This window comes from Adiantum capillus-veneris, chromosome 23 (genome assembly GCF_014529385.1).
Source record: "Adiantum capillus-veneris isolate H3 chromosome 23, ASM1452938v2, whole genome shotgun sequence".
Lineage (NCBI taxonomy): Eukaryota > Viridiplantae > Streptophyta > Polypodiopsida > Polypodiales > Pteridaceae > Adiantum > Adiantum capillus-veneris.
Window position 1 is genome coordinate 146,273,381 of NC_140953.1, and position 14,438 is coordinate 146,287,818.

Genomic DNA, 14,438 nt, shown 5'->3' on the forward strand with positions numbered 1-14,438 from the left:
TGATGATCCTTTGCAATAAACATCCTCTTTTGGAGCTTCAATGGTGGAAGCCCTAGGACTCTCATTGCGAGCATTCTTCTTGGGGCAAGAACGATAGCCATGTCCTTGCTCCCCACACTTGAAATACTTATGGTCCGTGCAAAAAGCTTCATGCTCTTCAGGAGAGAAAAATAAAGCTTCCTTTATTTTATGGCACCTTGCCACCCAAATGAGCACCTTTATTTTTGACCTGCATAAAACAATGAGAAATCAATTGTTTTTTGGAAGAGTATAAAAAAAAACCAAAGAACTGAAATTGAATTTAGTTTACCTTGACAATTAAAAATATAGAAGATCAACTATTTAAGAAAGTTACAATAAAAAGTAAATAGTTGTATATACATTGTGCCACATTGGGACTTTACGAAAGTTTTGACAAACATTTTTCTATCCAACCCTCCTCTATCTTGTCGTTGTACAGAGGAACATATATTGGATCACTTTGACTCTACATAAACCCAAATCAAATTAAACAATTATCATCAGCTCAAAACAATTGATACAAAATTACTTGTTTAAACTTACCACTTGTAGTGGTCTGACCGCCACGTCGAACTGCTCACGAGAGATATGGTTTTTTTAGAACAACCATCACCAAGTATCAAATTCTATATGTCGCTCCCGATACTTGACCATCTCTCTGGTTGGTTGAGAGAGTGTGATATTTTCCTAAGCTAAAAATAACAATACCAAATCATCAATTACAATCTCTATAATCACTGATCGATGTTATAAATCAATGAATCTTACATATTTATCCTTCCAAGCTCCCTTGCCTCCTGAGCCTTAGTGCGTGGGAGTTTGTCTTGTGCGAGCCCGTCACAGCTTGATCGCTCTTCTCTAGAAGTTTCCACTCCCACTCCGCGTCTACCATGTTGCCACCGCGGTAACTGTCTGAATCTCTGACCTGGTTGGCTGCTGCGCCGCACACTGGACTGCTTGTTTTTTAGAAATGTCTTTATGTAGCCCTCCAACCATTGTTGTGAAAAACGTTGATCGGGGGCGTTTGGAAATCTAGCGAACAGAGAGTCCTCAATGTACCGTGCATTATCAGGCAGTTGGTCTCTAAACTTTATAAAACAGTTCTTTTACATTGAATGTATAAGAATTTGTAGATGGCCTCGAAATGCTCTATGCTGTGCTATGCCGAAATCCACCTCCCCGCCATATTTAACCCTGTAGTAGCACCCATGCGTGTCTGGTATGGGTGCGTTAGTATCCTCGTCCTTTGGGTCACGGACGGCACGCTCTGAAAGTGGGGAATCCGTTCTCCTGCCACTACCAAAACATGCAAAACCACAAGATATGCTCCCGCTTTGTCTCTCATGGTGCTCGCTGCCCTGAGACGAGCGTCAACGCGCGCTGCCAGAGGAAGTCCGTCGACGATGTTCTTGTGAAACAGGAGTGGAATGGAGTGGCATAGGACCCTGTGATGCCATGGGAGTAGGACCCTGCAATGCAAGGGGAGTAGGACCCTACGATGGAATAGGAGTAGAACGATAGGAAGGGAGAGTAGAGGGAGGTGCCGTCTGTGTGAGGCTTTGTAGGTAAGGAGTCGCTCCCTGACTCTCCCATGGTGTAGTCTTCGAAGAATGCCATAGGTTGCAAGCTGCTGCGTAGTGTAGTGGCCAAACTAATCCTCCGTCGAATGGAGGTACTGCTCTCGTAAAGAGATAGCCCGCTGTAAGTCAGGATCTATGACAGGTGGAGGAACTTGAGAAGGGTAGGTGTAGGATGGCCATGCCTGCAAATAACAAGAAACATTCTTTATTTCTTTGCTTGTTCTCACCGACTCAAGAATCGGATGCACTGGAGGTGATGTCGACCCCGGGTGGGAGCCCACCTGAGATTTGAACCAACCAAAAGAAGAGCCAGCTGGCTGCTCCTCACCGGTTGGTTTCTTGTCTGACATCTATATTACAAAGAGAAATATAACATTAAGCTTTCCACCCTACTCACTCATCTATAAATACGTACACAAGTATATTAGCAGACAAATACGTAGATACATATACATACTAGTAGACCTAAGTAGAGGCTAGTAGTGCCAAAGGTCAACTGCACCTCTTTAGATATCATTGCAGTCTCAACCATGGTAAAACCAAAGGTACATTGCGGTAATCCATGCATGAGTGGATCAATGACCGCAACACTGCAATTAAAAAAGGACTATACCCAAGAGGAAGTGTCTAACCTTCAGGTGCTATGCTCCCGTACTTAGCGCCTACATACATGCATAAACAAATATATATGTACACACATATTTATGTTATGCTTGTAAATGTAACCATCGTTTTGTGTTGGATGCACCTAGATTCAACATCTAAGTGATCAATTGATCCTAACATTACAATTCTCTCCCAGAGGATATATATATTAGCACACAAACACATAGATACATATACATACTAGTAGACCTAAGTAGAGGCTAGTAGTGCCAAAGGTCAACTGCATCTCTTTAGATATAATCACAGTCTCAACCGTGGTAGAACCAAAGGTACATTGCGATAATCCATGCATGAGTGGCTCAATGACCACAACTCCATAATTAAAAAAGGACTATATCCAAGAGGAAGCGTCTAACCTTCGGGTGCTATGCTCCCGTACTTAGTGCCTACGTACATGCATAAACAAATATATATGTACACACAATTCTAATGTAATGCAATAAGTAATTCTATTTCTCTCATTGAGTCTCTCTCTCTCTGTCTCTCTCTCTCTATCCCTCTCGCTCTCCCCTTCTTGGTCTTGCAATTGAACTACAAATCGGAAGCTCCATCCCAATGTCATGCCTGTGTCTCCATGTAAGCAAGCACTTCGTTCAACAAAGCGTCCTCGCCTTGAAGGTAATCTTGGTGCTGTTTTCTCAGGTATCCCTTTGGGGCCCAATTTTCCTCTCTCCCTCTTTCCCTCTCTCCCTATATTTCCCTCTTTCCCTATCTCTTTGTATTCCTCTCCTTCCCTCTCTCTATTTACTCTCCCTCTCCCTCTCCCTCTCTCTCTCTCTCTCTCTCTCTCTCTCTCTCTCTCTCTCTCTCTCTCTTTCTCTCCCTCTTTCCCTCACTCTCTTTCTGTCCCTCTATATCTCTCTCTTTCTCTCCCTCTCTCTCTCTCTCTCTCTCTCTCTCTCTCAATCTTTCTCTCCCTCTTTCTCTCTCTCTCTCTCTCTCTCTCTCTCTCTCTCTCTCTCTCTATTTACTCTTTCTCTTTCTCTTCCCTCCCTCCCTCTCTCTCTCTCTCTCTCTCTCTCTCTCTCTCTCTCTTTCTCTCCCTCTTTCTCTCTCTATTCCTCTCTTCCCCTCTCTCTCTCTCTCTCTCTCTATTTACTCTTTCTCTCTCTCTCTCTCTCTCTCTCTCTCCTCTCTCCTTCTCTCTATCTCTCCCTCTTTCCTTCTCTCTCTTTCTGTCCCTCTTTCCTTTTCTCCCTCTATCTCTCTCTCTTTCTCTCTCTCTCTCTCTCTCTCTCTCTCTCTCTCTCTCTCTCTCTATCTATCTATCTATCTATCTATCTATCGCTTTCTCTCCCTCTCTCTCTCTCCCACCCTCTCTCTCTCTCTCTCTCTCTCTCTCTCTCTCTCTTTCCCTCTCTCTTTCTCTCCGTCTTTCTCTCTCTCCTCTCTCCTTCTCTCTATCTCTCCCTCTTTCCTTCTCTCTCTTTCTGTCCCTCTTTCCTTTTCTCCCTCTCTCTCTCTCTCTATCGTTTTCTCTCCATCTCTCCCCCCCCCCCCCCCCCTCTCTCTCTCTCTCTCTCTCTCTCTCTCTCTTCACTCATCAGCCATACACATACTACATCACATGTAACTTTGGTCCCATAGGTCATATTTGACCTCCAAGGACGATAATAAAATCTATCTATCTATCTATCTATCTATCTCTCTCTCTTTCCCTATATATCTATCTCTATCCCTATCTCTCTCCCTCTCTCTCTCGGAGATCTCTCATGAAGAAAATGTGCCCAAGGAGGAGGCAAGTCTCTCAAGCAAATAGGGATGCGTGACCTATGAGACCGAGTTACAATTGAAAATATGCTTTTCGAATTGTAATGGATACCCATGGAATGCGGGGGTTGGCATTGATGAACTAACAAGCAAAGCCGATGTTGTACTTCTTGTTGAAACTTGGGAGCATGATACACAAAGGATTAACGGCTTGGAGGATTACAATGTACATTCATTGATGTGGTCAAAGAATCTCAAGCAACGAAGAGGACAAGGAGGGTTGGCATGTATGGTTAAGAAAGGATTGGAAGATTTTGTATCAATTGTGAAAGATGACAAGTACAAACGTTATGTATGGCTGAAAATTATGACACCAAAAAGAGCACCCATTTTTGTAGCCGGTTGCTACATTCCTCATCATGATTCTCCCTTTTATGCTTGCATGGATAGAGATCAACCATTTTCTGATTTGGAAGAGGACATTGCTTATTTCAAAGGTGAAGGTGATGTTATTGTATTTGGGGATATGAATGCTCGCACAAAAACATTGCAACATGATACTCAACAATTTGATATGCCATACATTTCAAGGGAGTTGGAGGAAGTTCACTCATATGATCGTACTTCAATGGATGAGAAAGAGCCGGATCACTATGGAAAGTTACTTTTACACATGTGTAATAGCACGGGTATGCTCATTGCCAATGGTGTATCTTTGTGGAGTGGAACCAATGGATTTACATGTAGGAGACATAATGGGGATAATGTGATTGACTATATGCTACTCTCTGAAGCCATCATGTATCGCATAAAGAGTTTTATGTTTGGTCAATGGACCCCGGAATCCGACCATCGCACCTTATGTATTGACCTTTCATGTGGAGAAGCAACTAAGCATGATAATCTCAGCCAAAGGAAAGAGAAGTTACCACTATGTATGGATTTCAAATGGGCACCAATGTACATTGAAATGGTTGAGCAAAAATTATGGATGACAAAGCTTCAATGTGATGCACCATTGGAAACTAAATGGGAAGCTTTCAAGAAAGCTATTTGTTCTTGTGCGGAAGAATGCTTTTCCATAAAGCATCTCCATGGTATCAACAAAGATAGATCACGCAAAAGGTGGTTTGATAAAGAATGTCAAGATGCTCGAAAGTCCTTGATAAAGCTTGATGCAACTATGGATAAAGACAACTATCAAAGTCATTTGCATACATACAAGGCATTGATTCAAAAGAAGAGAAGAAGATGGGAAGTAAAGCAACAAGAATTTCAAGTCCAAGAAAAGGCACATGCATGTGGAAGATTTTGGAGAAACTTGAGAGGCAAGCGGGTTGAGAATTTTGGTAACTTGAGTCTAGTGGATATGTACACACATTGTAGGCAATTATATGAGCAAGCAAATACTAAAAAAATTCCATTTTATGGTTCACTCCCATGTATGCCGTCTTTTTTTACTATTGAGGATGTATGCGGTGGGCTTGAAAAGTTGGCCACTCGCAAAGCGGGAGATCTTCAAGGTATCAAGCCGGAGATGATCAAATGGACGGGAGATTTTACCCATGAGTGGATGTGTGATATGTTCAACCTTGCACTTCAACATGGTATGCCTTATGATTGGAGTACTAATTGGGTTAAGCCTTTGCATAAAGGAGGGGATGTAAAGAATGTAAGCAACTACCGGACTATAATGATTGGGTCTCTTATGGCAAAGTTGTTTGGGTGCATAATGGAGATGAAATTGAGTGATTGGGCTGAAGAGAATGACAAGCATGCAAAGGGACAAGCGGGTTTTCGTCGATGCCATAGCACCATTGATCATCTTGTCACTCTTCATGTTCTCATGGAGGAAAGTCGGTTGAAAGGCGAGCGATTGTATTGTTGTTTTGTGGACTTTAAGAAAGCCTTTGATATGATTCCACGTAACAATTTGTGGAGAAGGATGGAAGAACTCCAAGTGCCAAGTGAGTTTATGCTTGCGGTTTCTCGAATCTATGAGAAGGTGATTTGTCAATTGCACATGGGAAGAGAAATTTCAGAAATTTTTGTAAGCACTATTGGGGTTAAACAAGGATGTCCATTGTCACCAACTCTCTTTGGTCTATGCATCGATCAATTGGAACAAATGGTACTTGAATTTATGCAAGAAGAAGGCATTGAAGAGGTCACTATTTGCAATGCGGTAATCATGCTTTTGTTGTATGCGGATGATGTAGTGCTTCTAGCACACACTTTAGAAGATGCACAAAAGCTTATGGTTGTCCTTGAGAACTTTTGCTTGCATAGTGGGCTGATTGTAAATGAATCCAAAACAAAGGTTATGCTTGTGAAAACCAACCATAAGGAGAAGCCATGCATTGTGAACAACAACGAGACACTTGAAGTTGTTGAGAGCTTTAAGTACCTTGGCCTTGAGGTTCCATCCAATCACAAGTGGCATGAATGTGCTATGCGTCATTTGGAAGCGGGAAAGAGAGCATATTATGCATTTGAGAACATGTGTAATGCGGGAAACATCAAGTGTTGGGTTCTCAAGAAGTATCTTTTTGATGCATTGGTGACACCGGTTCTTCTTTATGGAGTTGAAGTGTGGGGCGGGAGCATCTCAAAGTCTACTTGGAAAGAGTTTGAGAATGTCCAAAAGCGTTTTCTTACAAACTTTCTGCAAGTTAAGACACAAATACCATATATGCTCCTACTTCTTGAGTCGGGATCTCTTCCAATTGAGGTTATGGGCATGGAAAGGGTTGTGGAGTACATGATAAAGATGCGTCAAAACCCCTCACATCGACTTCCTACAATTGCATGGGAAGCAAGCAAAAAAGTTCAAAAGACGCATAAAAGCAAGATCTTGAGCACGGGATGGATGCAAGACATAAAGAAGTGGTTTGGGAGATGGGATGCATTACACTTGCTACATGATGCTTCAATTGACTCTCAAGTGAATGAAGCTTTTCTACAACGCCAATATATTACGGCTTGAAAGAAATCCGGTGGGTCACGCTTCATACATTACACCACCTATATTGCCCCCAACTACAAAACCATGTTCTTCGCTGAGAGAGGAAACCGTACTCACACTTACATGCTTGAGCCTATTCCCTTGTCCGCGATACGCACTATCGCAACAATTCGGCTTAGCTCCCATTTCCTTCGATGCGAGATAGGGCGTTGGGGCAATGGAGAAGAGTCAAATCGATTGTGCACATTATGCTCACTGCAAGTTCGAGAGTCTGAGTACCACACACTACTAGAGTGCTCAGCTTTTGATCACATCCGAACTTGCTTCTCTCACATTTTCAGCCATAACTTAGACCTACACACTTTCCTCTCCCAGCCAAAGTGTGGGCTCTCCATTGCGACTCTCATCACTACAATTTTGGAGCATCGAGAGTCACTCATCAGCCATACACATACTACATCACATGTAACTTTGGTCCCATAGGTCATATTTGACCTCCGAGGACGATAATAAAATCTATCTATCTATCTATCTCTCTCTCTCTCTCTCTCTCTCTCTCTCTCTCTCTCTCTCTCTCTCTCTCTCTCTCTCTTTCTTTTCCCTCTTTCTATATCCCTCCCTCTTTCTCTCTATCTCTCCCTCTTTCTCTTTCTCTCTCTCTATTCCTCTCTTTCCCTCTCTCTATTTACTCTCTCTCTCTCTCTCTCTCTCTCTCTCTCTCTCTCTCCTCCCCCCCCCTCTTTCCCTCTCTCAATCTTTCTCTCCCTCTCTCTTTCTCTCTCTCTCTCTCTCTCTCCCTCTTTCCCTCTCTCAATCTTTCTCTCCCTCTCTCTCTCTCTCTATTCCTCTCTCTCTCTCTCTCTCTCTCTCTCTCTCTCTCTCCCCCTCCTCTATTTACTATTTCTCTCTTTCTCTCCCTCTCTCTCTCTCTCTCTCTCTCTCTCTCTCTCTCTCTCTCTCTCTCTCTCTCTCTCTCTCTCTCTATTCCTCTCTCCCCCCCCCCCCCCCTCTCTCTCTCTCTCTCTCTCTCTCTCTCTCTCTCTCTCTCTCTCTCTCCTCTCTCTCTCTCTCTCTATTTACTCGTTCTCTTTCTCTCTCTCTCTCTCTCTCTCTCTCTCTCTCTCTCTCTCTCTCTCTCTCCCTCCCTCTCCTCCTCCCCTCCCCCCCCCCCCCTCCCTCTCTCCTCTCTCCCCCCCCTCCCCTCTCCCCTCCCCTCCCCCCCTCCCCTCTCCCTCTCCCTCCCCCCCCCCCCCCCCCCCCCCCCCTCTCTCTCTCTCTCTCTCTCTCCCCCCCCCTCTCTCTCTCTCTATCCTCTCTCCCTCTCTCCTCCCCCTCTCTCCCCTCCCTCTCTCCTCTCTCTCTCTCTCTCTCCTCCTCTCTCTCTTCTATCCATCCCTATCCCCCCCCCCCCCCCCCCCCCCCCCCCCTCTCTCTCTCTCTCTCTCTCTCTCTCTCTCTCTCTCTCTCTCTCTCTCTTTCCTATCCCTCTTTCTCTATCTCTCTCTCTTTCTCTTTCTGTTTCCTTTCCCTCTTTCTATATCCCTCCCTCTTTCTCTCTTTCTCTCCCTCTATCTCTCTCTCTCTCTCTCGTTCTCTCTCTCTCTCTCTATTCCTCTCTTTCCCTCTCTCTCTCTCTCTCTCTCTCTCTCTCTCTCTCTCTCTCTCTATATATATATATATATATATATATATATATATATATATATATATATATATAGAGAGAGAGAGAGAGAGAGAGAGAGGGGGGGGGGAAGAGAGGGTAGGGATAGAAAAAAAATAAATAAAAAAAAATTAAATATATATATATATATATATATACATATCTCCCTCTATCCCTATCCCTCTCTTTCCCTCTTTCTCTTTCTTTCTCTCTCTCTCTCTATCCGTATCCATCTCTTTCCCTCTCTCTCTCTCTCCATTTATCTCCCTCTCATTAATTCTCTCCCTCTTTCACTCATTCGCTCTTTATCTCTCTCTCCATTTATCTACGTCTATCCCTCTTTCTCTCTCACTCTCTTTATCTATTTCTCTCTCTCTATCTAACATTTCTCTCCCGCTCTATCTATTTCTCTCTCTCTCTCTCTCTCTCTCTCTCTCTCTCTCTCTATCAAACATATCTATCTAACATTCTATCCAAACAATTGTTTTCAAACGTGCTTAGCAAAGCAACCATTTCCTAATGAACGAGGTATGTTATGGATTCTTTATTTTCTCTTTTTTTTGGATTTATGTATGTGTGTGTGTGTGTGTAGTAGTAGTAGTAGAAAAAGGGAAGGAGAGGGGATGTGCTTTGTGTTTACCTCTTTCTCTGTAGCACGGTTGAGCTTCCAAAGACGATGGCAACATACCCCCTTCGCCGAAACCCTCTTCGACGAAACTTGGGAAGCTTGGATAAGGAGAGAGGGGGAGGGAGAGAGGGAAGGGAGAGGTGGGGAGGGGGGAGGCTTGTTGAAGGAGAGAGAGGAAAGGGAGAGGGGGGGTGGGGGAGGGGAGAGGGGGGGGGGAAGCTTGGGAGCGATGGCGGAGAGCAAGAAAGAAGGGTATGCTGCAAAAACGCAGCATACTCTGCCTTCTTGCCTTTTTTAGGTGCCAGTTATTACAGCGGATATTACCGCACCTATTATCGCGATTATTACCGCCTCTATTACCATGGCTAGTCATTTCAAACGGGTACATACAAACCAACCCCTCTACCCTTAGCTATACATTATCTCATTTTCTAGCCTTTTGAGTTTTTTGATGAAGATTTTTAATTTTTTATAGATACTTTATTTTGTAGTACTTTTAAATGCTTATTAATTTCAATTTTTAAATTCTCTTTTAGTTAAAAAATAATTTTAACACTCATTGTCATATATTCCCTTTGACTTTAACTATATGTATTTTTTCTAGAATGGAATTAATTGCTTTTCTAATTGTTTATTTTTTAGGACATGTGAACAAATAAACAAGGGGAAATTACCAAAATACCCCTCTAATTTGAGGAAATTCCCAAAATACCCTTGTATCTATTTTGGTTGGAATGTTCAAGATTTTCTAATCTTCATTCGTTTTGACAATTGAGATCCGTTTTTTAGTGCTCAGCATGTAATTTGTCACCAGTTACGATCGCAAAAAAGGCAATTATGTCTAAAAATAATGAAGCAATTCATCTCCAAAGCCTACGTAACCAACTCAAATTGTAGTTTTAGCATCTTGTACGATAGACAATCACTCTTCTTGTGAAGACCTACAGAAAAAGTTATTTTTTGAGAAATTTAGTCTCACAACCAGGGGTATTTTGGGAATTTTGGAAAATTTGAAGGGCATTTTGGGAATTTATGACAAAATATCAGGGGCATTTTGGGAATTTTTGAAATTTGAGGGGTATTTTGGGAATTTCCTCAAATTAGAGGGGTATTTTGGTAATTTCCCCAATAAACAACTTTTCGCGTGTGAAGTACAGCGACTGGGATGATCATGGTCCTCCTGGAGACCTAGAGTGATATCGTTTGGCTCAAGGATAAACTACATTGTCCTTGCGCCAAGTGCAAAAGGGAAATCCCTCGCTTGAGACGCATTGCTTTGGAGCACATGGAGAACGAAGGGCTTTGGAATCCTTGGAAAAGCGCTCGGAAAGAAGATAGCACGACTCACCCTTCGCTTGAGGAGGTGCCCCATTGGTCCGTGTTCGGTGGTGGTGCACCGGTGTGGAAGGCCGAATGGCAGAGGCAAGAGTGACTGGGCAATTTGGGTGCATCGCAAGGTGATCCTTCCGTTGGCTCTACGTCGGCAGCTCCTATGGCATCTTTGTCCCACTTTGAGGCGAGGAAGAGCACATGTTCGACATGTGTGATGAGTTACTAGCTCATGAGCGGGACGTGTGCGAGGAGGATTGTCAGCCCTGCACTAAATGGGCTACCAAAATGGAGGATATATTGATGGTGAGTGCTCGAACACCTCTTTACGATGGTGCACGGTACTTGGTGCTCTGAGCATCGTTGGAAGTACTCAACTTCCAAGAAAAATTTGGTTGGAGTAATGCAACTGTCAATGCACTACTTCTGTAAGTATGGAATGTGGATTTTATATAGTCTCTCCCTCTCTCTTTATGGTGTCGCCTTCTAGGAATTATACTAATACGCATGTTTATTGTAGTTTGATGGCCAAAATGTTGCCAGAAGGTCACCACATGCCTCCACATCATTGACAAGCTTTATCGTACGTCACTGCACTTGGAATGGAGTATGAGCGCATCCATGCATGCTTCAATGATTGCATGCCATACCGCAATGAGCATGCACATGCTACCTCATGTCCCATGTGCGGGGAGGCACGATACAAGACAGGTGTGAGCGAGGCACACCTACCCCGCAAGGTATTAAGACATTTTTCATTAATTCCTCGCATCCAACACATGTCTAAAAGCAGGTCCATGATGGAGCTTCTCGCGTGGCACGCAAACCATCGCTCAAATAATGGAATGATGCGTATCCCGGCCGATTCACCTGCATGGAGGCACATCAAAACTCAATGGCCAGAGTTTGGGTTGGAGCCTCGACACTTGAGGCTGGGTTAGTAAGTGATGGTGTCAACCCCTTCGGCACTAAGTCTACTTCATGGAGCACTTGGCCTGTGGTGATCGTCAACTACAATATTCCACCATGGGAGACAACCAAGAAGGGAAATATATTTCTTTCCTTGCTTGTACCAGGGAAGTACAAAGTGTCAAATATTGACATTTACCTCGAGCCCCTCATCGAGTAGTTGGAGGAGTTATGGAGAGGCATTCCTGTTGTTGATGTCTCACTTGCAAAGGGGGGGTGAGAGGCTCAAGTGAGGGGAATCCTTATGTGGCCTATGCACGACTATCCTGGGCTTGGAGAGATTTCTGGTAACCCCTTGTCCTCTATCTCTCTCTCTCTCTCTCTCTCTCTCTCTCTCTCTCTCTCTCTCTCTCTCTCTCTGTCTCTCTCTCTCTCCCTTTAGCTCCCTTTAGCTCACTTTAATTCACTTAACTCTCTAACCATATGATATGTATGTAGGGTTGTCCACATCGCGCCACAATGCATGTCCTACTTGCGAGCCATCATTGGTGACGGAGAGGCCAGATTCATTGCGCAAGGTAATCTATCCAAACAACCATCATTTCTTACCCCAAGGGCATATCAAGCACAAGGCTCCAACAAATGGGAAGGCTCCTCGAAAGCTCACAATGGCATTGGGAAACCATTTGGGAGGAGCACCACAACAACAATACAGCTCCGTGTCCTCCACCAAAAGGAATGTTGAGGTATTCCATATTTTTAAGGCTTTGATATTGGAAGGACTTAAAAATACAACACCTCTTGGATCCCATGCACATATTGAAGAATGTAGCCCAAACACTATGGGACCACATTATTGGCAAGAAGGACTCTTTGGGTGCGAGGGAGGATTTGAGGCTTTAAAACAACTCCCCACCTCTGCCACTCCACGGCGTGCCCCAAATGGAAAGATTGTGCTTCCTAAAGCACCATGGATGCTAGCAAAAGAAGAATTAGACAAGGTGAAGGGTACCATTGCCTCTATTCACGCACCAATAGGATACATGAGGTCACTAAAGGGAGCTTTCACAAAAGCGAAGAAGGGTGGAAGACTTCAATTGTATGGTTTGAAGTCCCACCATTGGCACAAGATGCTTTAGGTATTCTTCATACCCCCTATTCTATCTATAGTTTGTGTGTATGACTATCACTCACTTTTCCTTTTCTGATTCACATTGTAGTTCATTCTGCCGGTGAGTATGTGTATATGTCGGGACAAGAAAGTCAGGGATGCTATCTTCAAATTAGGAGAGCTAGTAAGGTACACCACAAGACTTCACTCGACTACACCTTTTTTATGTACACAATAATTTCAACTAGTACTTAGTGTATCCTTGTGTGTTTTCTTGCAGACTTGTGAGCTCCAAGGAAATTGAAATAGATGCTATCCTTGCTGCTCAAACACTTGCAAGAGAAAGTGTGTCTGCCATTGAGGATGCATTTCCTCGATCGGTCCTTCTTACTCAAATTCACCTCTTGGTTCATGTGGTGGAGGAGATAGCTATATGTGGAGTAGTGCACGCATGATGGATGTTCTTCTTAGAGAGGGTTTTAAAGACTCTCAAAGATTTTGTGCGGCTACGCTCTCAACCAAAGGCATGTATGGCCAAAGGGTGGATTGGTCAAGAGGCATTTGTTTACATATCAGAGTATTTGGCACAAGTTGATCCTTCAATGCCTCGCATGTGGTCAGACGAGGAAGTTTCAAGGATGACTTCACACTCGACAAGTGGAAAGGGGACACTACTTAACATGGATATGAATCTATTCGAGTGGTCAATAACTTTTGCATTCTCAATGCAAAGATTATGACCAAGTGGGTGGACTTGTGGGCAGTGGCAAAGTCCAAGCGTTTGCAAGAGAGGGAAGCATGCAAACAAGCACATGGAGGAAGGAGGACACCCCCAATGCCGAGACACCTTTCATGTTTCCCAGATCTCATTAGTGCAGAGTGGATTCATGAGAGAATGACCGAGGCAAAGCGTGCGGAGAAGACATCACCAACAAAGAATGGGAGTATGCACAAAGCTGCGTACCAAAGGTAGAGTACTCATATACCTAAACCATATTGTCTTACTATTTGTTGAAATTATCTTTAATATGTATTTGATAAATTAATATATTTTTCTATTTTGTAGTGCATTTTCTTTAACTCTATGTGGTCAAAGGGTTGTCACTTTTGTACGTGCCACATTGACGAGCGTAGAACCACCATGGATTGTTCCATCATGGGCAACTTTGACGCAGACCGTGATGAAGCCAGGTACTGCGGAACTATTGAAAGGATACTAAAGGTTAATTTTAGAACCTTTCATAGCTTCATCTTCGAGTGCAAGTGGTTTGCAAATGTGTCTAGACGACATGAGAATGGCCTCTACATGGTGGACTCTAGTGTGCATCATAGAGGGAGGTATGACAATTTAGTTTTACCGCGCAATTGTGAGCAGGTGAGTGACATGTACCTTTTTTATTCTTACTTGTTGTATCGTTAGTTATACCAATGTTACTCAGTTTGAGCTTCTATTTTATAGGTCATCTATATCTCAGCACTCCACCAACCAAAACTTTGGTTTGTAATTCTCGTAACACCTCGGGGGAGAACCATTTTTTCCAACAATGAAGTGGAGGCTATCTTTGACCCTCTTCCACCTCCGACTTTGGATGAGGGTGAAACAGAGGAGAGGGAGGTCGATGAATCAAGTTCAGCGGCAGCAAGTCTTAGCGAGGATGATTGTCATGATGATGAAGATGATGAGATGGAGGATGACGAACTCGAAGATGATGAAGCTGGCAATGCATCCACAAACAACAATTCCATTTCTCTCTTTATTGATTTAGGAGCCATGGGCTTAGAATTGGATGATGCTTCATGTAGAGATCTTTTGGAAGATGATTCATAAACATTTTACAATTATGAAGTTTTTTGATCGT